Genomic DNA, 23,180 nt, shown 5'->3' with positions numbered 1-23,180 from the left:
ACAGGTGTGGCAGAAAAGGAACGAAAATCCCAGCTTCCAGACTCTCACAGATACAGTGAATTCATCAATACTACTCTGTCTCGTGAATACATAGCAGATATAAAATAAATCTGAACCATATAAAGAGGAAGAAGGGCACAGAGAACTTATGGACGGTGAACTACTTCACTAGAAATTTCCTTTCTGTTTTCGACTGTGCCTCCATTTGACTCACTTAGGAAGAAGAATGAAAACACAGAAAGACCCTTCTACTAATCCCTTCCTTGTATTATACACTTACATTTTTTGTGTGTGTGACTCCAAATTCTTTTCCAGAAGTCATGTTCTCTAGTTGTCAGCAGAGGGTCCATGCTATCTTGTACATCTTGCTGCTGAATATCACCTTAAATACTCATCCCTGTCAAGGCATCCCATGCCAACCCAAAGAAAATACCCCATGAAGTGATATTTGCCTTGACATTCTGTTATTTGGGGATTTTGTACCATTGTTAGTTTTTCACTGTTATAAATAATGCTGCCACAGGGAACTTCATTCTTCACAATTATTTGGGGCTTTCTATGGTTTTAAAGGCTATAAAAAGTAAAGTTTTAGCTCTTTTTAACTGCAAGATTCTTCTCAGGGTACTGTACCCTTTACAGAAACATCAGCAAAATGTAGGTTCAGATGTTTTCCCACATTGTGATCAACACTGGGTTTGAAACTTCTATTTACTTTGTTTCCAGTCTCCTAGGCACACAACTTCACCTTAAGGTTGACTTAATATATGTTTCTTTAGCTCCTAACTAGGGTTTGCACTTTTCAGAATGATAATTTAAGGTCTGTATTCCATCCTGTGTAAACTGTCTCCTTCACCACTCATACTGCTTCTTTTTAAGCACATATTAAGACAACGTTAAGGTGAAGTTGTGTGCCTAGGAGACTGGAAGCAAAGTAAATAGAAGTTTCGAATCCAGTGTTGATCGCAATGTGGGAAAACATCTGAACCTACATTTTGCTCATGTTTCTGTAAAGGGTACAGTATATCCCAAGAAAAATCTTGCAGTAGTTAAAAAGAGCTAAAACTTTAATCATTTTAAGAATCATACCACAGGTGGGAGAAGGGGTCAAAAAATTGTTTAATCATAACTGTCTACACTACTAACCCTTTAGGACCAAAACAAAACAAAACAAAACAAAACAAAACAAAACACACCAGACTTCTTTACTCAAGGCAAATGGGAACTATTTAGCCTTCTGGAAATTAGTAACAATCATAAACACTTATTAACAGGTTCACCCATATGCAAAATTGTTCACACAAAACTGACCTGGTCAAAGAGAGAAAGGCCTTTCCTTCCTCCCTCACTACATTCCCCACCATCCACTCATAACCCACTCTTCTTCTTCCGGACAAACCCGAATTTCTCCATTATGTCAGAGCTGCCCAACCAGTCATCCAAGGCACAATCTCGTAATCTTGTTTGAATGCTCCCTCTTTCCTCCAGTTAGTTCCACCTCCCAAACACCTTTCCTTTCCATTCCCACTGTCCCATAGTTAGGGTTTCCTCATTTTTTTAAGTTTATTTATCAAGAGAGAGAGAGAGAGAGAGAGAGAGAGAGAGAACGAGCAGGGGAAGGGCAGAGATGGAGAGCGTGAATCCCTAGCTGACTCTGCACTCTCAGCACAGAGCCCGACATGGGGCTTGAACCCATGAACCATGAGATCATGACCTGAGCCAAAATCCAGAGTCAGACACTTAAGCAAATGAGCCACCCGGGTGTCCCATGGGTTTTCTTCATCTCACCCAAACAAATGCATTTCCCAGCAAACTCATTTCCCAGCTTCCAGGCTCTGCCCTTCAATGTATCCTATGTGGTGCCATCGGATAAACTCCCTATAGCACAGCTCTGACCTTGTCCCTCCTATGCACAAACTTCTGGGTGCTTTATGCACCTCTAAATCATATTCCAACTGGTTCCCAACCAAAAAAAAAAAAAAAACCGCACTTCCCATAGCACTGTCTTTGTACCTCTCTTTGGTATTTATTTATAAACTTCTTGGAGAAAGAAAGTTCGCATTATCATCTTATATCTTCACTATGCTTTAGCAAGACCTTAAGTGTACTCAAAAGAACTAATCTGAACTAATCTTTTGTGTCCCATTTGATAGTAACTATTCAAATGTAAACTTCTTAAAAACAGTGCCTTATTAGATCTCCTATAGTTCACTGCTTTCCACATGGCAGAATTTCCACAAATAATTACTTAACAAATGAACTAAGCAATCAGTAGATCTTGATCCCAGTCTGGATCCACAGTCTGTGTGCTCTAGAATAAGCCACCTAAAAACATACTGGTATTTAAAATGTCAACTAAAAGGAAGGCAGTAATATTCAGAATTCTCCTATAAATTAGGTATCAAAAAGAACTTATTGTACACACAAAATAAATAATAGGCTTTCAGGTTAAGTTCTACAATCAAATCATATCTATAATCGATACCAGCAAACATACAGATGTTCCACAGGAAGAAATGTGTTGAGACTTATCTATATACTTTCTAAAGAAGTTGCACCTCCTAGAAATCCACTCCTTCCAAAATTATCTTAAGCAAGGCTCAGTTTACTTGATCACATTTTGACCAAAAATAAGATGAACAGAGCTCCCCCTTGACAATCAGCTACACATTCCTCATAATCTCCGTATGACTGAACAGATGGTACCTGGACTGATAGCAGGGAATTCCAAGTTCATGTTCCTTCTTTAATTAGCTTCATGACCTTGGACAAGTCACTTCACCCCAAGGTTCTCTGTGTCTTCCCCTGGGAAATGAGTGTGTGGTTCCGATCTTTAAGACTCCATGCAGCTCGAGAGTTCAATGATTTATGAGTTAAAAATAAGCTTTTTACTGATACACGAAACAGCATGAATGAATCTCAAATGCATTATGCTAAGTGAAGACATCAGATTCAAAAGGCTACCTACGCTATGATTACATTCACAAGGCATTCGGGAAAAGGCAAACAGGGATGGAGAGCAGATCAGTGGTTGCTAGGGATTAAAGGTGGAGGGAGGGTTTGAGTACAAAGAAGTAGCATGAGGAAATTTTCTTTGGAGATGGAATACGCAAATTGTTCTGTATCTTGGTTGTTGTGGTGGTTACAGGACTCTATGCATTTGCCAAAATCCACAGAACAGAATACCAAAAAGAGTGAATTTTGCTATATGTGACTCAAATTATTTAAGGCATTAAAAAAAAGTGTATTTCAAAAAAATAATAATAAAACGTAATAAAATAAATAAATTTTAAAAAATGTATTTTTCCAAATCCGGTGTAATTTTTGATGACATAAAAGCTGGACAGTCTCCCCCAAGAAACTAATGCCGACCTCCTGTATTTGCTATCACCATTTTGTTCCAAGACTGATGAACCAAGGTTGTATCCAAACAATTTGCTGTTTGTTTTTGTGGTGTTATTGTTGTTTTTGACCTTTGGATAGCCATTCTACAGAATCCTTTCTATGTAGCTCATTTTCCAGCATGGTACAGTGAAAAAGTAAAATGAACCCAAATGAGAATGTTTCTCAGGCTGCCAAGGCCCTGCATGGTGTTCACGGAATGTTAGAATGTTGTTATCACTCTTGTGATTCATACTAGAGACATGAGGCACAGAACGTGAATAATAACAACACAGCAATAACAACAACAATGGACATTTAATTAGCAATTACTATGTTCCAGGTACTGTTCTAAGTGCTCACATACAGCCTTACTAAGTGCCATAGTAATCCTGTGTAGTAAAGATTTATTTAAAGGAATAATTTATTCATCTTTTGGAGAGTCTATAGCTACTACTAGTGATTCCACAAATTCTTTTTTTTTTTAATGTTTATTTTTGAGCGCGAGAACATGAGAGAGCAAGCAGGAGTGGGGGAGGGGCAGAGAGAGACTGGGGACAGAGGATCAGAAGCAGGCTCTGTGCTGACAGCAGAGAGCCTGATGTGGGACTCGAACTCACGAACCATGAGATCATGACCTGAACGGAAGTTGGATGCAAAACTGACTGAGCCATCTAGGCGCCCCTCCACAAATTCTTAACTAGGCTTTCTTTGGAAGCTGGACAGAAAGGCCTTTCTAAAAGATAAGCCAGCATCTCCCCCTCTGCCTGGTGAGTTCATGAAGTGGGCCTAGCAAAAACCCCTTCATAGATGACATAGATGACATTTCACAGTCAGGTACAGCGGCATCTTCCTGTTACACCCTTAGAGCCTGCAGCAAAGCTGGCCTTAGCTGAAAGGTGAGCATTTCCTAAAGCCTTCCAATACCAGGCAAGAGAAGGGCTGACCTTCTCCCGCCTGCCACTACCAAGGGTCTACCTCTTCTTTTTCATCACTTCGCTGCTTTACATAGGTTTGGGCCACTGGGCAGAAACATGTCCCAAAGCAGATAAAGGCCTGTTCTTTGAAATGACCAGTTATCTGGCCAAGGCAAGGGTTCTGTTACAACCCTTTGAACCAGAGGGGATGGTTAGTAAAAAGTGACCAAGCTGCCTGGGCTGAAGGAAACCAACCAAACAAAAACAATGAGCCCATTAGATGGTATTTGAAAGGTATTTAGACCCCGAGAACTCTGAATATAGTAGAAAGGCAGACTACACTGAGAAAGGGCTCTCAACTAGGTTCCTGGGTTTGTTTAGTCTGCGTATCTCAAGTCCAAACTAATCATCTCAATGGTTTGTTTATGACCAGAACAGGGTTCAAATGGCCTCTCAAAGAAAGCAAGGCAGGCCTGACCCAGCCAACTCTATGTTGCAACTTGCCCTTTCTCCCACTGCCCCCACGTTTCCACAGGACCCCAAGCTTCTCTTTATTTAAGTGAAACAGCAGCCCGTAGTTTCATCTATTTCCTATCTTTCTCTTCAAACCAGGCTGTAAGCTCCAAAATGGGCAGGGACCATATCTCTGTGGCTCACTGCTGTATCCGGCTAATTTTTGCAATAAAACTTAAAAACAATAAAATCATTGGGTTAATGGACTTCCTGGAGGGTAAGCTGGCAACTTAGACTGAGTTTAAGGTGCCGCTTTTCCCGGCACCAGAAACAACACTGAGAACTAACAGGTCCCTCCCTCCTGCAAGGGAGCTTTTAGGAAATCTTCAAACGAAATCACCCTTCAGTTTATCAGAATGAAAGACATCCATTCCCAAAATTCTAATCCACCTGCAGGAAGTGGGAAGGGGTTGGGGTTGGGGCTGGGCGGGGGAGGCAGTCAACAAAGCACTCCTCCAGGCCACCTACTCCCACTCCTCAAAGCAGAATCAGATGGGAAACCGGGTGAGGCAAGTTAACCTAGAAGCCCTCCTCCAATTAATGTGTTATTGCTCCTTTAAAACCAAGAACAAACGGCCCAGTGCTCGTGATCCCGGAGGCTGCAGAGCAGTAATTGTCACTTAGCCACTTAACTCCCCGCCGCACTGCTCACTCGCTCGTTGGGGTTTATCTCTCAGCCAATTACGGCTGTCATTTGCGTTTCAATACGTGCCGTCAGGGGCCGGCCCAGTCGACGGCGGAACAGGAAACCCCGGGACCCGAGGCGACTGGCTCCCGGTGGCTGCGGAAGCCCACGCCTCACCGCTGGCTGCTCTGGGGAAGCTGCAGAAGTGCTCTGGGGAGCGCGCTCTCAGCACGGCTGCAGAGGGGCCCCAGGGACCCCACCACACTCCAGGTTTGTTCTGAGCCTGGGTCTACACCGAGGCACCCGAAAAGAGGAATGTCTGACTCTTGAAAGCCCGAAGTCAATAATAGTCACGGCAATGTGAACGCAATAGAAAGTTTAGCTGCTGAGCCTGACAGCAGGCAAGAGACAAGTAGGGGAAGTAGCAGGGGTTACTGCAATATATTATTGTGAAATCAAGGCAGGCACTGTCTCCAAATGCAAACACAGCAGATCCTTAAATCACTGCTCTTTTATGCACTTAGATTTCCACACAGGGGGTTTACCCATCTACAACTCGGCCCTAAAGTGTAGGGGACACGTGGATTTTCTTAGGCAATCCTGAGTTCAAATATCTAAAAATTATATTTATATCCTATCGTCAAATGATATAGGTTTGTAATAAATGTGTAGTCACAAATTTTATTTTTAAAAATTTAAAAAATTTATTATTTTTTTAAAGTTTCCTTAAAGGCATAATTCTGATGGGAATTTTTTAATAATTAAATCAGAAACAAAACAAAACCTTTGCCAGGTCATGTGTCCCAATTTTTGCTTTTTTAAAAGATGTTGTTTCTGGTTGCTCAGTGAGTCCTAAACACAAAAGGCCTCATCTTTTCAAATATTTTATTTACTTGGACTTCCTGGATCAAATCTATACCACTGATCACTGCATTAAGGCGTTTATCCCGGAGGTTTAAACCTCTCCTGTTTGCAGAGGAAGCATCTGAGCCAGAATGTATTAAGCTAGCCTGAGACGTCCTTTGGAATACACTTGGTCTACTTTAGGGATATACACATTTTAAACCCTGATTATGGGAAGAAAGGGGGAAAGGGTGAGAGGCTGAGGAACAGACCGAGCCTTTTACAACCAAGCTCCTCAATGCACCACAGTTGACTGTCAGGGGGAAGGCAGAGTGCACCAACACGCAGGGCAGAATATCAGCTAGCTGGGTGGTAAGCGATCTCTGGGTTGTCAGCATCTTCGTTTTCCCAGCTGAATAGCAGTGAGATTGTCCTGCTCACCCTGCAGTTAGCAGCAAGCTCCCCCTGACATTCCATCCTCTGAAGCCCCAGCAACCACCGGGGAGGAGGGCTGGCAGCTGAGGCCATGCCAGAAGAGACCTGTTCTAGCTGGATCCACACACTCCAGTCTCTGGGTCTAAAATAAGACTCTTAACTTCTCTGCCAATGAGCTTCACCAGGCCCGATGACGTTAACATGTGCTGTCAGCTCTATTTGCAGGCAAGGTCCCTGTTCACCAGGATTTCATCCAGGTAAGGAGGAATTGGGGGGGGGGGGGGCTCTCTGCAAATGGCCCTGTCCTCCCACTGTGTGCACAGAGAAGGTCTGAAAGGGGTGGTGAGGTATTGTATACCTCATCTTGGGCTGTGCAAAGAGTTGGCTTAGCTATAGTTAATTGCCATCCTCAGGCTACATGCTGCTCACTAAATACCGGAGAAGGGAGACTGTTCAGTGCATAACTAGGAAAACTCACAAGTCGAATAAAACTAACCAGGGGCCACCAGTGCTGACCATGCCCAGCCACACACAGGGAGACTTGGATGATCCTCACTCTTCTTCTCTGGGGCCTTCTAATTAAGAAAACCTTAAACTTGGAATCAATTTGCTCCCTTCTTGCTCCTTTCAGTCATCACCCTGACCCGTCTCTGATGCAAGAGGGCACTTCAAAAGATGCAGAGTTCCTAAGATAGCCAGTGGCCAGAGTGTGAACTTCCTAATTAAGGACCTACACAAAAGTAACTTTTTCTTCTTTTTGGCTCTTTGTATTTCTTTAAAATGCTGTTTCGAGCTGAACAAACTATTTGAACGTCTTCCCCCTCCCTTCCTCCCTCTTTCCTCTCTCTCTGTCTCTTTGTTTGTGTCTCTGTCCTCTGTCTCTGTCTCTCCCTCTCGATTTCTCATCTGATCAATAGCTTCTCTCTCAGTCATGGGGTGTGCAATAAACTGTTCTTTTTCTTTTGTCTCAAAGCCAAAAGTCACTTTCTGGAGAAACAAGTTCCTCTTCTCTGGGAACTGTGAGCGGCAGCCCAGTGGAGGTTTGGAGGGCTGCCACAGATGGCCAAGAACAAAACCCAGGCCAATCAGCAGGGCGGATCTGAGCCCACATCCAGAGAGGAGCTGCCTCACCACAGCCCTGCTGCTGCCACCAACTGTCCGAGGAGCTACCTCTAGGGGCCGGGCGGGGAGCCCCACCTTCCTCAAACGATGTCACAAAGTCCCTGGTAGTTGCTGTGCAGCCTACCTTTCTTCACTCTCTGTGGTCAGATTCTGTTCTGACTCAGTGAAGAACACTTGTTTCCACCTTGTCTGTTCCCAGCCACGTCAGTCACTCTCCCCAACTTCCACAGAGAGAATCAGTGGAACCACCAGCCCCAGATCCTCCAAGATCATACTCAGAACTCAGCCTGGAGCCCCAGTTCTTCCCTGGGCATCTCTGCAGACAGGCCAAACCCACGTATCAAAAGCTGAATCCATTAGCTGCCTCTCCAATGTGACCCTTCCGTGTATGACACCAGCTGCACTTGGGGCTGGGAGGTCATGCTTGACTGCCTCCTCTCATCTCCTACACCCAACTGCAAGCTTTCTGAGTTTTACTTAATAAACATTTCTCAAATCCAGCTTCCAGAATCCAGAGATAAGGCCACGGTCCTAGGTTAAGCCTAAACCTGTCCTCTTCATTAACCACCTTCCCCCTCTGCCAGGAGGGGCCTAATACATACATCTAACTCCACTATCCAGTGACCCCCCTGGCCCGCCCCCCAAGCCCCCCAGCATGACCTTCAGGAACCGGTGTTCCCGTCCCCTGTCACCACAGTCACTGCCTGCAGTGTGGACCTGCTCTCGGCACCTGCCTCATGAGGATGCCTCCCGCCTCTGTACTCTTGCTCAGGCCCCTCTCACCCCTTCGCCCAGCTAATAACTATGGCATTGCCCGGGCATCTTCTTCCTTTGCTTCTCCTCCTCCAGCCAGGTTATGTGCCATTGCTCAGGGCTCCTATAATGCTCACGCACGTTTCTATCACTGCATCCAGTCCCTCAAAGCCAACCTGGGGGGACTGTGCAGTATTTCTGCTTGTGGTCTCAGTACCCATCACACACAAAGTGGTGCCTGTCACACCCAGTAGGCCTCAGCAGCTGGGATTCTGCATTGGCACTGCAGGACTACCGGCTAATACCGTCCATCACCACAGCGCAATCAACACTTTAGTCTGAATTAGATCCGTTTTGGTGTTATCTATTTAAAGTAGACAGACGCCTAGACACCAAAGGATTGTGTCTACGTAACAGATTTTGTCTGGCAACTTATGTACTTTGGGTACTTAATGTGATGGAGTTGACGATGATGACGATGACAGTGACGTCAACCGTGACAGGAAACTGGAGATGATTAGACGTCCTTTTATTCTCTGAGGCTGTGTAGTTGCTTAAAACGGTACACGATGACTCACAGAATGACAGCTCACTTGTCCCGAAACCTTAACTAACCGGAATACAGCCCGGAACCTCAGTCAGACACACTTCTGAAAAGCCAAAAGATCAGCAAGTGTGCACGCGAGAGCTTAAAGAGATCACTTTTTAGGGGTCATCTGGTCTGCACTCAGAACCTATTTGTTCTTCTTTTAACTCTACCTCCGATCATCTGCGCCATCTCCGTCCTCAGTCACAGCAAGTCAGGTGTAAAATGTGAGGCGGGGGAGGTGGAAAGAGGCTCCCAGGGACCAACACGGTGGTGGTGGCACAAGACTCACCAGGTGCAAAAGGAGAGACAAACTTCAAAAGAAACAAAGTACACAGCAGTCTGGCAGTCTGGGGACAGTTCATGTTTAAGGACAATGAGTTCCACACATGTTAATAGACCCTAATGACACATCACACATGAGAGGTACAATATTTACCCTCATACTGATGACTGAGATAGCAAAAGAGAGCTGAATTCTGTCCAATAGTCTCTACTTGCAGACAAAAGGAAGTGGGGAATATTTTAAGAAGGATTTCTATCAAAGCGTTTGGGTGTTTAGGGGCACCTGGGTGGCTCACTCAGTTAAGCGTCCGACTTTGGCTAAGGTCATGGTCTCGCTGTCCATGAGTTCAAGCCCCCCATCGGGCTCTGTGCTGACAGCTCAGAGTCTGGAGGCTGTTTCAGATTCTGTGCCTCCCTCTCTCTGTGCCCCTCCCCTGCTCACACTCAGTCTCTCTCTCTCTCAAAAATAAATAAACATTTAAAAAAATGTTTTAAAAAAGTGTTTGGGGTTTTGTTTTGTTTTGTTTTTTGTTAAGTTTTGGCACCTGCTGGGGTAGACTGTGTGTCATCTGGAAATTTTACTGCTGAGATACCTAACAAGTGAGCCATTACTTAACTCCATGCAGCATAGACCCGTTAAGTAAGCACGTCACAGGCCTTGCCTACCAAGAGTGTACAACCTAAAACGACTCAACACCCTAGAGAATTCATTTGTATATGCAGCTTTATTTTAAAACACAGTGAAACAGGAAACCCTTCTGCCAAAAAACTACCAAATATAGCATGTCCTACACCTCCCCATCCATGCAAAACACTAATGGACTATTTCAGGTCAAGGGCACAAGAGATGAGTCTATTTCAAGGCAACTTCCAATTCCAAAACAATTTTCTTTCGGTCTTGACCACCCTCTCTCTGCCCCTCTTTCCTTTCCTCTCTCCCACTGCCTTTCGCCATCTTTTCTTAGACCCTCAAATACACAGGAGCAGCTTAGATGGCAGAAAAGGCCAAGACAACCAGGTTCTGTTTACTTCATGCCAGGTCATCATTTCCTGAGTGGTTCAGCAGATACAACCCAGGTTAATCCAGAGAAGGGGAGGATGACAGATACCTGGTTGTTTTTCACAATTAAAAAAAAAAAAAAAAAGGAGTCAGAAATGGGATTAAAAGAAAAGGCTATTGGATTAGAAAATATTAAAGGAGGGGGTACCTGGGTGGCTCAGTCAGTTAAGCCACTGACTCTTGATTTCAGCTTAGATCATGATCTCATGGTCAGCACCCACGTCAGGCTTCACACTGAGCATGGATCCTGCTTGGGATTCTATCTCTCTTGCTTTCTCTCTGTCCCTCTCCCCTGCTCATGCTCCTCTTTCTCAAAATAAATAAATAAACATTAAAAAAATTTTTAAAGAAAATATTAAAGGAGAAACTCTTAGAAATTGGATATTGCCAGAAGGAACGTACCAAGAGGAAAGAAAGGGTGGAGGGTGGACAGAAAAAAGAACTTGGCTAATCCTATGAACAATACCAAAGAGTTAAGTAGAAAGAATGATGGGAAAGAAGCTAAAGTTTGGCCACTTATCTGACCATTCCTGAAAAACCAGAAATTTCACAACTGCATCTCCTAGCTCATTGTTTCTGCCCTTCCTGGTGACAAGAAGGAAGTGAACGCTTTGAGCAAGATGGGAGAAATTACTACCATATTCCCAGTATTGTATTTCTACCAAATGTTTCCAAGCTGGCATAGGAGGAGCAGCATTAAGTGTCCCTTTCTGACTGGTCTGGCATTTTGTGAACCCACCTCGATTAAGGAACTTGTCTTGAAAATCTCCAAGTCTTTCCTATTTTTTCCACGTTAGTTAACAAAGCAGTAGACTAAAGAGACATAAACACTAGTTACTCATTTATTCCACATTTACTGAGTACCTATTATGGTTTTGGTCCAGAGAGTTCTTAGAGTTCTCACATTTTCAAATTGGGACCGATTCTATTTTGCATGTGTGAAGGGTGTTGACTTCTCTGATGAAGAATATAATTGCAGTCTACTCAAAACGGCAAAGGTTTAAGGTTTGAAGTCCAATGCTATTGCAAGCAAGGTGCCTGTCCTTGGGCAAGTTACTTAACTTCTCTAGGCACTGATTTCTTCATCTGTTTAACGGAGGGCTAAGTCTCATTGTTTGGGGAAGATTAGATGAGACATTGGATGGAAAGCACCTAGCAGAACCTGGCATGTGGCGCTGAAGCAATCACTCATTCAGTAAATATTTACTGAACATCTACTACACGCAGGCTCTGTTCTAGCCACGGACGCTCAGCAACAGAAAAGAGAAGCCCCATCCCTCTTCTCATCCTTGACATGTCAAGGGCTCTGAAAACCTGTGAGATTTTCACTGTGTGAAACACAGTGGGTGCAGAACCAATCTTCCAAATGCCATGATTTTCAAACCTCATTGGGATCTGCATCAAGAATTGTGTTTTTTCAAGTGAGAATTAGCCCACAGCCATGACCCTGAGCTCCTGAACACAAAGGCAATGTGGCTACTGGTTCTCTCTGGCTGTTCACCTGGGAAACCAAAGGAGCCGGCTGAAGCAACTCACAGCCTGGCCTTCATGGTTTGGACAGAAGTGGAATCCAAGAGATACAGATTGTTGTCCCTCTTGCTTTTTGCTCTTAAAGTGAGAATGGAGACTTAATTTTGTTTGGGGACTTAGGTTGGGAATGCAGCTCTACACAGAGGAAGTTCCCAAATGAACTGCTACATTGTTTCTGTTACTCTCTGACTCATTTTTACTTTTCCTTCCCAACCCTCCCTGATGTCTTGGTCTGTTTCTTATGCGGCACAATAGATTCTTTGTTTACAAGATTCTAATGTGCCATAAAACTGGTTATTAAGCCAAGAATTTTTTATGCACAAAAAATAGAGGCAATATCAGGTAAATTGACATGAATCGTGTATTTTACTTTCTTATCTCTAACATTTAAGTAGATAGAATTGATAAACTAGCTGAAAACTCTGTTTGAAAACTAGGTTCAAGTCGGAGGAATGTTATTGATATATACACACATACTTATATACATATATATAATTCAGGGGCAAACATTTTAAAAAGCCGAAACAAAATTCCGTGTTCTCTATTTTTGTTACTGGCACAACCATCCACCTAGTCTCACAAGTAAGAAATTTTTAGTTATTTGCAACAAGTGAGGCAATGAAGTTTTTGTGGGAAGTCATACATGCCTTGTAGCCAAACACACTTGGCTTTGAATCTTAAATCCTACTCACTCCTAGCTATCCAGTGTCAAGGAGGTTCTTAAATGTCTCTAAGCCTCAGTGACCTCATCTGAAAGGTGGATTTTGGAGAGAATAAATTATGTAAAGGATAAAAGCTGGGTTTTTGGACTCAGGTTAGGCATTCAGAAAAACTTGTTCCACCATCCCTTCCCCCAACACATCATTCAGCACCTTTCTCTTCCTTCCATTCTGTTGCCCAGTGACTGCTCTCCTCAACAATGGCCATCTAACTGGTTTCTTGGCCTATCGTCTACAATTCCCAGTATCCATCCGAACCTGCTATTACAAACAGCAGTCAGAATCAGAAATTTAATCATGGCACTCCTCTGCCACAATTCCTCCTCTGGCAATTACATTCAGAACAAATCTGCATTCAGAGCAAAGTCCACACGTCCCCAACCCATCTGTTCAGCCGTGCCTCCCATGACCACCCCACCTCTGCCCCCTGAACAACCACAGCCCCCATGTTGCAGACTCCCAGCATTGTTTGCATAGCACACCATCTGCTCTGGTGCCTTGACTCCTCCAGGATTCCATCCCCACTCCACCCCCTCCCATCTGTAGAGACCAGCATCCTCCTCAAGGCTCAGCTCAAATGCCACGTGACCTTTAAAACCCTCCCTGACTTCCCTGGCTGACTCAGTGTCCCATTCATGCTTCAGTGATACCTTGCTCAATTTTATTATTAAACTTCGTGTTCTACAGTAATCTATACCCATGATGGTTCTTCTCCACTGGATTGTTAGTTCCTCCATGATAGAGGGCAAATTTTATCCACTTGTTTTATTTTCAAGTTTTATCATTCCCTACATGAGGAAGACAACACCAAAAGGCAAAAATGGAGCAAGATACTCTCAAGGTACTTCAAATTCTGATGCACTGGAAATGAAGTATTGGGTGTATTAAAAAAACAACTTGTAGAAAACCCCCAGCAACTCACAGAGGTGTATGCCATCTGTGCTGGATTAAAGACGGCCACAAATACTTTGATCCTTCTTCCACTGACAGGTAAGTCTATTTCTCTCCCCTTGAACATGAGCTGCCTGTAGCCATTTTTGACAAACACAGTGACATTATGCCATTTCCAAGCCTAGTTGTTAATGTGAATAACAGCTTTGGCCAGGGTCTCTTGGAAACCTGAGCCTCCCTGTAAGAAATCTGATTACCTTAGTGGAGAAATCTCATGGACAGGCCCTGAGTCTACATGGAAAGGCAGAGGGACCCAGAGGAGATCAGCCTTCCAAGCATCCTTGCCAAGGTGCTGGGCAGGTGAGTAAAGCCATATTGGACCTTCCAGACCAGATCAACTGTTGACTACATACCACTGAGTAAGCATAGTTAATGCTATGGAATAGAAGAATCACCTAACTGAGCTCTGTTCAAATTCATGGTCAACAAAATCACAGAGATAATTAAATGGTGGTTGTTTTAAGCCACCAAGTTTTGTTGTGGTTTGCCAGCAGCTATTGGTAACTAGATCACCATCTTAAGCACTTTGGGCTCAGCATCCTAGCCTACTTAATAGAATAATTTTCCTCCAAAGGAACGTTTCTCTTTTTGTAACAGAATAGTTAGGAGAAACTGAACTTACCTTAAAGAAATGTGTGTTATACATTACACATGTGTATTACAACCCCAACTGTCCTGGAGCCTGGTAGGTAGATCTTTCATCTCAACTAGATGATCAGCAACGTGAGGGCAGCTCCCATGTCTTATGCTGTACCTTTTTCCCACAATATGTGGCTCATAGCAGGCGCTCAATACTATTTGTTTATTTGATTTATTGAATGCCAGCTTAGTAAGGAGCACTGTATTAGAAGACCTGGAGGCACAGAACCTAAATTCTATTCTTTTTGTTGAGAAAGTAAAAGATGACATATGTACTTAATAGATACATTCAAGAACAAGGTGATAAAACTGCACAGGAATCCAGGAGACTCCATTCCAGTCTTTCACCATGCACACGTCTTGTGCAGGTGAAAAGGAAATCTTCGTCCCTTCATCTGTCTAGCTATCAAATGAGGAGAATCACATCTGATACCTCATAGATCAGGATAAGTTAGAAGTAAATGAGGTTTTAGATTGAAACTATCTTCAGTTCTTTGGACAAACAATACTAGGGAAACTTACGGTACTATCATTATTTTGCATATATATGTGATTCTAGTATATTAAATAGCCTGAATTATTACATGCAATTCCTTGTGCTGGACCAGCTGAGCATTTGTTGGAAATTTATCAGATTTCCCTTTTTTTTTTTAACGTTTATTTATTTTTGAGAGAGGGAGAGAGGCAGAGACAGAATGCAACCTAGGGAGGGGCAGAGAGAGAGGGAGACACAGAATCTGAATCAGGGTCCAGGCTCTGAGCTGCCATCACAGAACCTGATGCAGGGCTTGAACTCATGAACCACGAGATCATGACCTGAGCAGAAGCTGGCCGCTTAACCAACTGAGCCACCCAGGTGCCACAAGATTGCCCTTTTATTGTCTTTAAGATATAGCAAATAAAACAACACTAAAATGTATGGTGAATTCAACTAACTTTTGGAGGAGATATAACATGTTTTGGAACTAGAAAAAATCACCTATGCCGTAAGTCTGGGTCTTCTACGAATGTCAACCAAGCAAAATGTGGTGGGAAGCTCAAAACTTACATGCATAATGGTTTGTACTGTCTTGTTATCATGCTCAGTACTCAGCAAAAAGCCTGGGCTATTAGACAATAAACTCTAGCCTACTCTTGTAGGTATCAATTCTTCAGTATATGAGATGGCATCTACTGAGGCGCCATGCTAATTGCATTATGTCATTTCTCACACGACAACAACCCTATAAGGCAGCAAAGACTTCTGACTGTATCTTAAATTTAGATGGGGAAATTGAAACCCAGAGAGATTTTGTAACTTTCCTATATTCAGTTGCCTTCATTGCCATAACAAAACACCACAAACTGGATGGTGTAAACAACACGAATTTATCTCTCACAGTTCCGGAGGATGGAAGTCAAAGATCAAGGTGCCAGCAGGTCTGGTTTCCCCAAAGGGAAATCCTGCTTGGGATTCTATCCTATGCTTGCAGATGGCCACTTTCTCACTGTGTCCTCATATTGCCATTTCTCTGCGTGCAGGCATTCCTGGTGTCTCTTCGTCTTCTTATAAGGACACCAGTCTTACTGGGTTAGGGCCTGACCCTTTGACCTCTTTTAACCTTAATTATCTCCCTGAAGGTGCTATCTCCAAATAGTCACACTGGGAGTTAGGGCTTCCACCTATGAATTTGGGAGGATATGATTCAGCCCATGATACCTCCCCAGATCACGGAGCTAGTCAGTGGTGGGGCTGGGGTGTACATCCTGGCTCCCTGCCACTTCTTATAACCCACCCAATTGCTGTGTGTGGGGCTGCCCCATCCCACCACACCCCATTCTGTGTCCACGGAAAACAGCCCTGTGTAATTACCCATTGCACAAAGTTAAGAGAACAAAGGCCTGAGTATGGACATAAAGGAGAAAAGGGAAGCTGAAATGCAGAAAGGCAAATGTAAAATCCAGGAAAGTGGACTCTCAGAAAGGCAGGAAATGTGGCTCACACCCAAACTTATTCTTCTGTGGCCAAGAGTCCTCTCCCCACCCCCATGATGCTGGCTTTGTGGTAACAGCAGGAAGCTCCCCCATCCTTTCAAATGGGGAGGAAGGTCTTGGGAAGCAGTGCTTGCTCTACTAGAAGCCATTGGCAGGGAACAACCCAGTGACCTGCTTTGTGCAAAATTACAAAATAATATACAATTTAATTTCTCATCACATTTTTGTAACCAAAAAATGTCAAGGACCCTTTTGCAGTGCTATATGGTTCATAAATGCAATTAATAAAGATTTACTGATTAGCTAAAACATGTTAAGTCCAAAAAAGCAATACATGCTTTTCTCTTTCTTTCAGATAATGCAAGGAAGCATCTTATGTTTATAAAGCACAAGCTTTCAACTATATTGGATTTTCCTTTTAAAAAGAACAATAATTTAAAGTGGCTGCTAGCAGAGAATTGTTAGGTGCATTTAAATGGGTATTTGTGTTCTGAAAATCTTAATTGGAACTCTTTTATTATTGCTGTTTATGTATGTGTTTGTTTTGGTTCTGAGGGAGAGCTGAGGTTCCTTGCACATTAGGCTTTCATCTGAAATTCTGATTTCATACAAAATTAAACCAGCATATTGTAGGTATAACTTTATACAAAGCATTAAGACATGCTGCAGTATTATTTTAAAAAAATATATATGAGGGGCGCCTGGGTGGCTCAGTCGGTTGAGCGTCCGACTTCGGCTCAGGTCACGATCTCGCGGTTCATGAGTTCGAGCCCCGCGTCAGGCTCTGGGCTGATGGCTCAGAGCCTGGAGCCTGCTTCCGATTCTGTGTCTCCCTCTCTCTCTGCCCCTCCCCCGTTCATGCTCTGTCTCTCTCTGTCTCAAAAATAAATAAACATTAAAATATATATATATATATGAAGGGGCGCCTGCGTGGCCCAGTCAGTTAAGCATCCAACTTTGGCTCAGGTCATGATCTCACAGTCTGTGAGTTTGAGCCCGCTTGGAGTTCTTGTCTCCCTTTCTCTCTGCCCCTCCCCGCTAGCACTCTGTCTGTCTCTCTCTCTCTCCAAAACAAATAAACATTAAAAAAATTTAAGTACATGAAAAATCAAAATGGTTTTTCTATGTGAATCATTCTATAACAAATACGAGACATAGCAAGACTGGTGTAATTTGGAAAGAGATAAAACCTCTGTTGCCCATTACCTGTCCTCACACCATAGCCTTCCTGGACTCCACAAGATGGTTAAGACTTACTAGCTAACCCTAAGACATGGCTAAAGAGGTAAAAATTCTGCTTCATCCTCACTATTGTTGGCTACTACAACATTAACTTCAAAATCACATTCTCAGTTTGACCACAGCAGAAACCAAATTTTGGTTCACAGGTCAGCCCATCCTACTGGTCAGCAAATGACTCCAACAATATTTCTCTCCTCTTTTTTTCTCCCAGTAAAGATACGGTAAGTACTATTGCACACATCATGTCAGTAATCTCTGGTCTTGAATAGAGATACTCATTTGGTACTAAAATCTCATAATACAGAAACTCAAATAAGAGAATTAAGGCATCATTATAAAACTTTCTTTTTTTTTTAAACCAGCCAGAAGGATTTAAAATTACATACATTTTTTTTTAATTTTTTTTTCCAACGTTTATTTATTTTTGGGACAGAGAGAGACAGAGCATGAACGGGGAGGGGCAGAGAGAGAGGGAGACACAGAATCGGAAGCAGGCTCCAGGCTCTGAGCCATCAGCCCAGAGCCCGACACGGGGCTCGAACTCACGGACCGCGAGATCGTGACCTGGCTGAAGTCAGACGCTTAACCGACTGCGCCACCCAGGCGCCCCTAAAATTACATACATATTTTTAACATGTATATTTTAATAGTCTATTAGTGGCACTGTCCTTCATCCTGGATATTAACGCAAAGCCTTCTTCGTCTTTCTCTCTAAACTTTCTGAGCAAGTGTAAAGGACCCACAGTGCTAATGTAAGGAGTAAAAGATAACTCTGATGTTTCCACCAGGATCCCCCGCCTAGCAGGAACATGTTCCAAGGCCTTGTCCTGAAGCTCCATGACTGCACAAAATCCTCCACTCTCTGCAAAACCACCACCACCAACATGTAACTTCCCTTGCCTTCTTTGTGTCCTATCATTTAAAAAAAAAAAAAAAAAGTTATGTAAAATAAAATCCTTTTCTACTAATTCACATTTTCGGATAAATCATTTTATTTATAACTTGAGAAAAAAAAAAAACCTTTAAAATGGTAATCCAAATAATCAGGATACTAGATTTAACCAGCAGTGGGTCCAGAGGTTTCCTATAAAACTACATTATCATGGCCTTAGCCTGACACTCCATTTCAAATTCTCATCAAGTCCACATCTCCTGCTCTACCTTTTCAGGACTAAACTAAGTACAAGTAAGTGTCAAGTGCCCCTACAGAACCTCTTACTACCTTGTGGAATGAATAATAGCAATTAAACATGAAAAGACCCAACAAATCAGCCATGTGTCTGACAAAACAGGATTATTCCCTGCAGGGCATTTTCAAGTTAGATCATATCCATTTTTCTTGTTTACAAAGCCTACTATTGATAAAGTATAGCAGCTGCCTGTTTAAATAGCTTAACTGACAAATTAGTAAGTGAACATACAACTCTGAAAAGTTTCTTGTGGGAAACATGACGGGGGGAAAAAGTGGCCCCCTCTCCCAAGCCTGGTCGATAACATTCATGACGCATCAACACAATCAGTGATGGAGATACTGGCCCACTGATGCTGAACTCCTGAAATCTTAATATGTACACACCCAATGAAATTAACAGGAAAACATTTCTGTCCTTAAAAAAATTATAACTGAATATGAAGTAGCTACAGTTTTCCAAATTCAAAAAGATCTTAAATGAGTGAGCATGCTTTTTCCACCTCAGTGCTTCTAATCCCACTTTTTTTTTTTTTTTCTGATCCCACTTTTAAGAGTCCTTACTAACAATCCCATCACTCTGCATTATGCTACACCACCAGGGATAGGCATCCTAAAACGACGGGATCGCCTGTCATCTTTCTTTCAGGATATTTCTTCGTAAAAACTAACTTTTCTTAGAAAAAAAGAAGCCCTCCTGAGACCTATAACAAGACTGGAGGAGAGGAGGTTCAAATTAATTTTCCATTTCCTGTTGTTTCCAGAAACCTTTCTCTTTGATTAGACATTCCCAACTAACTCTTCCATTCAGTCCTGAAATAGAAATCGTCTTTTTCTTCCATTTGCTCCTTACTGTCATAAGCTCCAGTTCTGGTCAATGGATTTATAGCTCTCCAGAGTAAATTTTCTTACATAATACACTTGGTAAATTGCTACATGCACGAGTCTTAGACATACCAATCCAACAGAAGTATGTATGCACTCACGTGTGCATCCACAGATGAGTGAGCTGTGAAAGTCAAGAAGAATCTTCCCGTACAACTGGGACCTTACTTAGACTCTGGCTTCTTTGTCCAAAATAAAACAAAACAAAAATCAGTATTTCTGAACGCCGCTAAAGTAGGAGGATGAACAAACCAGTTTATATGAACAAACTAGTTTAGGGTGGCCTGGAGACTGATGCACATCAACACCTCATTTCATCATTTTTTATGGCTTTAATGTTTACCTTTTTCTTAATACTGGTATTGTAATCACCTGGACCATCTATAAAGCATTGACACATAATCACAGTTTCAGAACAATTCTTTTTCTTTTTATCTAAAATAAACAAAGCTTACCAAAATCCCGAGATTAACTTCTAGAATGAAATCTATTAAACAAGGAGTCAGGCTTAAAAGGGGTGGTGTCTTTATGCAAACAAGAAAACAAAGAGCAGGAATTTATTAATGTTATTGAATAGAGCACTAAAATCTCCATTATGTATATAAACTATATGATGAAAATATATTGGTCAGCAGTCAGCACAAAGACTAAAGGTGAGTCTAGTTTTCAATCTGCTACTTGGGGCTTAAAGCTGAAGAACCATCACCATTGAGTCCTTTGAAAAACTATAAATCTTCTTCATCTTAATTACTTAAACCATTTTTCTGGGACTGATGGATGACCAGACTCTTTACCTGTTCTGCCTAATATCTCCTTTTATTTATAGTCTCACAGACTATGGATTGAAAAATGCTTTTTTAGGTAAAAAAGAGAGCCTTCAACAAGAATGCTAAAAGACAGTGGCAGGGTGGGCAGAAAACACCCTAAGAGAAGGCACTGAGACAAAAATACAAATTAAACAAAACAGAACAAAATCCAGAGGGAACAATCATGCAAGCCAACAACCTCCAGCTTGTAAGAACTTAACAGGCAACAACCATTAACCACAATCTTTGAACCCCAAATCATATACATAACAAAAGATACACTATATATGGGGCTATTCTTGCTGACTGAACTCTAGAGAATCACCTTGTACACCTTTCCTCCATTCCATCCCTCAGCTAACTCAATCCACCGCATATGTGTGTACGTGCGTGCATACGCACGCACGCGCGCGCACACACACACACACACACACACACCTGCCATTGCAGAATGTGTCACGGTCTCATTCTTTTGTGTCTTTACTCACACTGTTCCCTCAACCTGGGATTCCCTTGCCTCTTCATCTACCTTCAAATTATCTGTTCATCCCTTAATCGCCAGCTCCATCATGAGCTCCTCTTGGGGGTTAGATGCCCCCTGCTATGTACTCCTCCATGCCTTTGTCTCTATGTCTACTACAGCACTTAACAAACTGTATTGTAATTCTTACATGCTTCCCTGGGTCTCCAGTGAGGTCCTTGAAGGTAAAGTTGGTCTTGTACATCTCTTGAGACCACGTTGTGGAAAAAAAAAAATACATGGAGTCTGGACTCAGACATTCGAATCCTGGTTTTGTCAATGTCCGTATCTATAAAACGATAACGGTATATCTACTTCTCAAAATTACTGTGAGGATTAAAAAACTTAATGACCTTGCACATACTAGGTGCTCACCAACTGTTGGAGCTACTTCTTTTTTCTTTTGGGAGGGGTTTTGGTGTTTTTTTTTTTTTAAGTTAACTCTGTGCCCAGTATGGGGCTCAAACTCACCACCTCCAGATCAAGTCACATGCTCTGCCTACTGGGCCAGCCAGATGCCCCACAGAGCTACTTCCTTTTGAATACCAGCACAAGCAAAATACCTACCATTTAGTACATGCCCAGTGCATGTGTGTAGATTAAAATGAATCCGTAATACTCTAGCTGACCATTATATACCAATGGTATATAAAGGTAATTTCACCTAGTCTTACTAAGTTAGATTTCAATACTGAACAATATGCCAAAGAAGATACCCCAAGTAAAATGTCAGAAGCTGGGGCCCCACTGCCTAACTCAGAGGCCAACCAGGAACTATCCACTGTCTCATCTGTTCTGCCTGACTCACCAATGAACACACTCTCCTGCCCAGAGATCCTTCTTTTTAAGCTTCACAGTACTTTTTCCTCAAATATAACATGGAAATGGAAACATACATGGTTTTCTTCTTCCTATTTACCAAGATAGTATGATTAAATGGGAACTATAAGGCTAGTTTCAACTTGTGGAGACAGGCACCACGTACTTACACACCCACATGAAACACACACATATTACACTCATTGCTTAGCATGTGAGGGTTTCAGTTCAAGGCACTTATAAATTAAGGAGAGACAGAAGATAATGAGAAAGAGAAGAGGAGAGAACAAGGAAAGAAAGAGGAAAAGAGAGGTGTGGTAACTGTTCTTGACAAAGAGGAACCTCTCCATCTTTGAATGGGTCCTCCTACATTCAAATGCACTCAGTCCAGTATGCATAACTGAGTATGACTCTATACTCTGTGTGGTACTTAAAGTGCTATATTAGAAATCTAGGATGATTTCTTACCACTCCTTATTAACAAAAATTCAGGGAAGCTCTCCAGAAAAAGAAGGACTCAAATCTCTTACAGTTGCAGAACTGGTTCCCTAACCCTTAAGCCAAGCTTCTGGACGTCACGGTGTCTCCTTGCCTCTTCCCAAGCCACCATCCTATCACATTAGCTCAAGGGGGGAGCAGAAAGGCGCCGTGTTAATTATGTGTATGCAGACAGCAGTGCAACATCCAGAAACCATTTTTTTTCTTTTTAATAGTCCACTTTCATCTTATTAATAAAAAGTAAAAACTCTGACTTCTTCAGAATCACCTAGGGCTTTTAATGGAAATCTTTTCTTCAACTAGGCTAGCTTTTCTCCAGCTGATCCTATAAACACTGCTGGCAATTTTTTCCCCAATGCCTCTAACATATTTTCACTTAGCACCAGTTTGATGTATAAGATCTGACAGCCCGGCAGTTATAGGCCACCTGCATCACTGTCGCCATGACAACAGTGAAAGACAATCCATGATCCCATGCCCTGGTCACACGTTTCAATACAGCTTATCTGTCCAAAGCCACTGAGTCTAATGGAAGAGAGTAATTACCATCTTCCACTCATTGTCAAAATTCCCACCATATAATGCTCTTCAAAATTATTTTATTCCTCTCACATGGCTGCTTTGCAAAAACTAAAAGAAACCTTAAGTGGAAAGGGGGGTATGTGGGAGAAGGAGAAGGCTGTGACGGGTATAAATGTAGCTGACTGTGCGCGAACTGTCCCTTTGCAGCCGAAGAAGGCACCAGCCAGCCAGAGGGATACACAAACATCTCTGGTTTGCTGATTATCATCTTAAGATTTTGTTTAAATTTGAGCAAGGAATAAGCAAAACTTCCCAATTTCAGCCTATTCTAAAGGTGTTTCATGATTAGCACCACAGTCCATGCACAGG

The 23,180-nt window shown here is 42.4% G+C and overlaps 1 protein-coding gene and 1 long non-coding RNA gene across 3 annotated transcripts in view; one reads left to right on the top strand and one right to left on the bottom strand.

The window, feature by feature from the left end:
• The window catches only part of MAML3 (mastermind like transcriptional coactivator 3), a 416,215-nt gene that overhangs the window by 348,011 nt on the left and 45,024 nt on the right, over positions 1 to 23,180 (bottom strand). The window lies entirely within an intron of this gene.
• LOC123592182 lies at positions 5,199 to 8,333 on the top strand. The gene is made up of 3 exons (XR_006709620.1): positions 5,199 to 6,968; positions 7,343 to 7,451; positions 7,685 to 8,333. It is a non-coding gene; the product is annotated as an uncharacterized LOC123592182 (long non-coding RNA).

Source organism: Leopardus geoffroyi, chromosome B1, assembly GCF_018350155.1.
Source record: "Leopardus geoffroyi isolate Oge1 chromosome B1, O.geoffroyi_Oge1_pat1.0, whole genome shotgun sequence".
Classification (NCBI taxonomy): domain Eukaryota; kingdom Metazoa; phylum Chordata; class Mammalia; order Carnivora; family Felidae; genus Leopardus; species Leopardus geoffroyi.
Note: the sequence above shows the minus strand (reverse complement) of the source record. Positions and strands in the feature narration are given on the sequence as shown.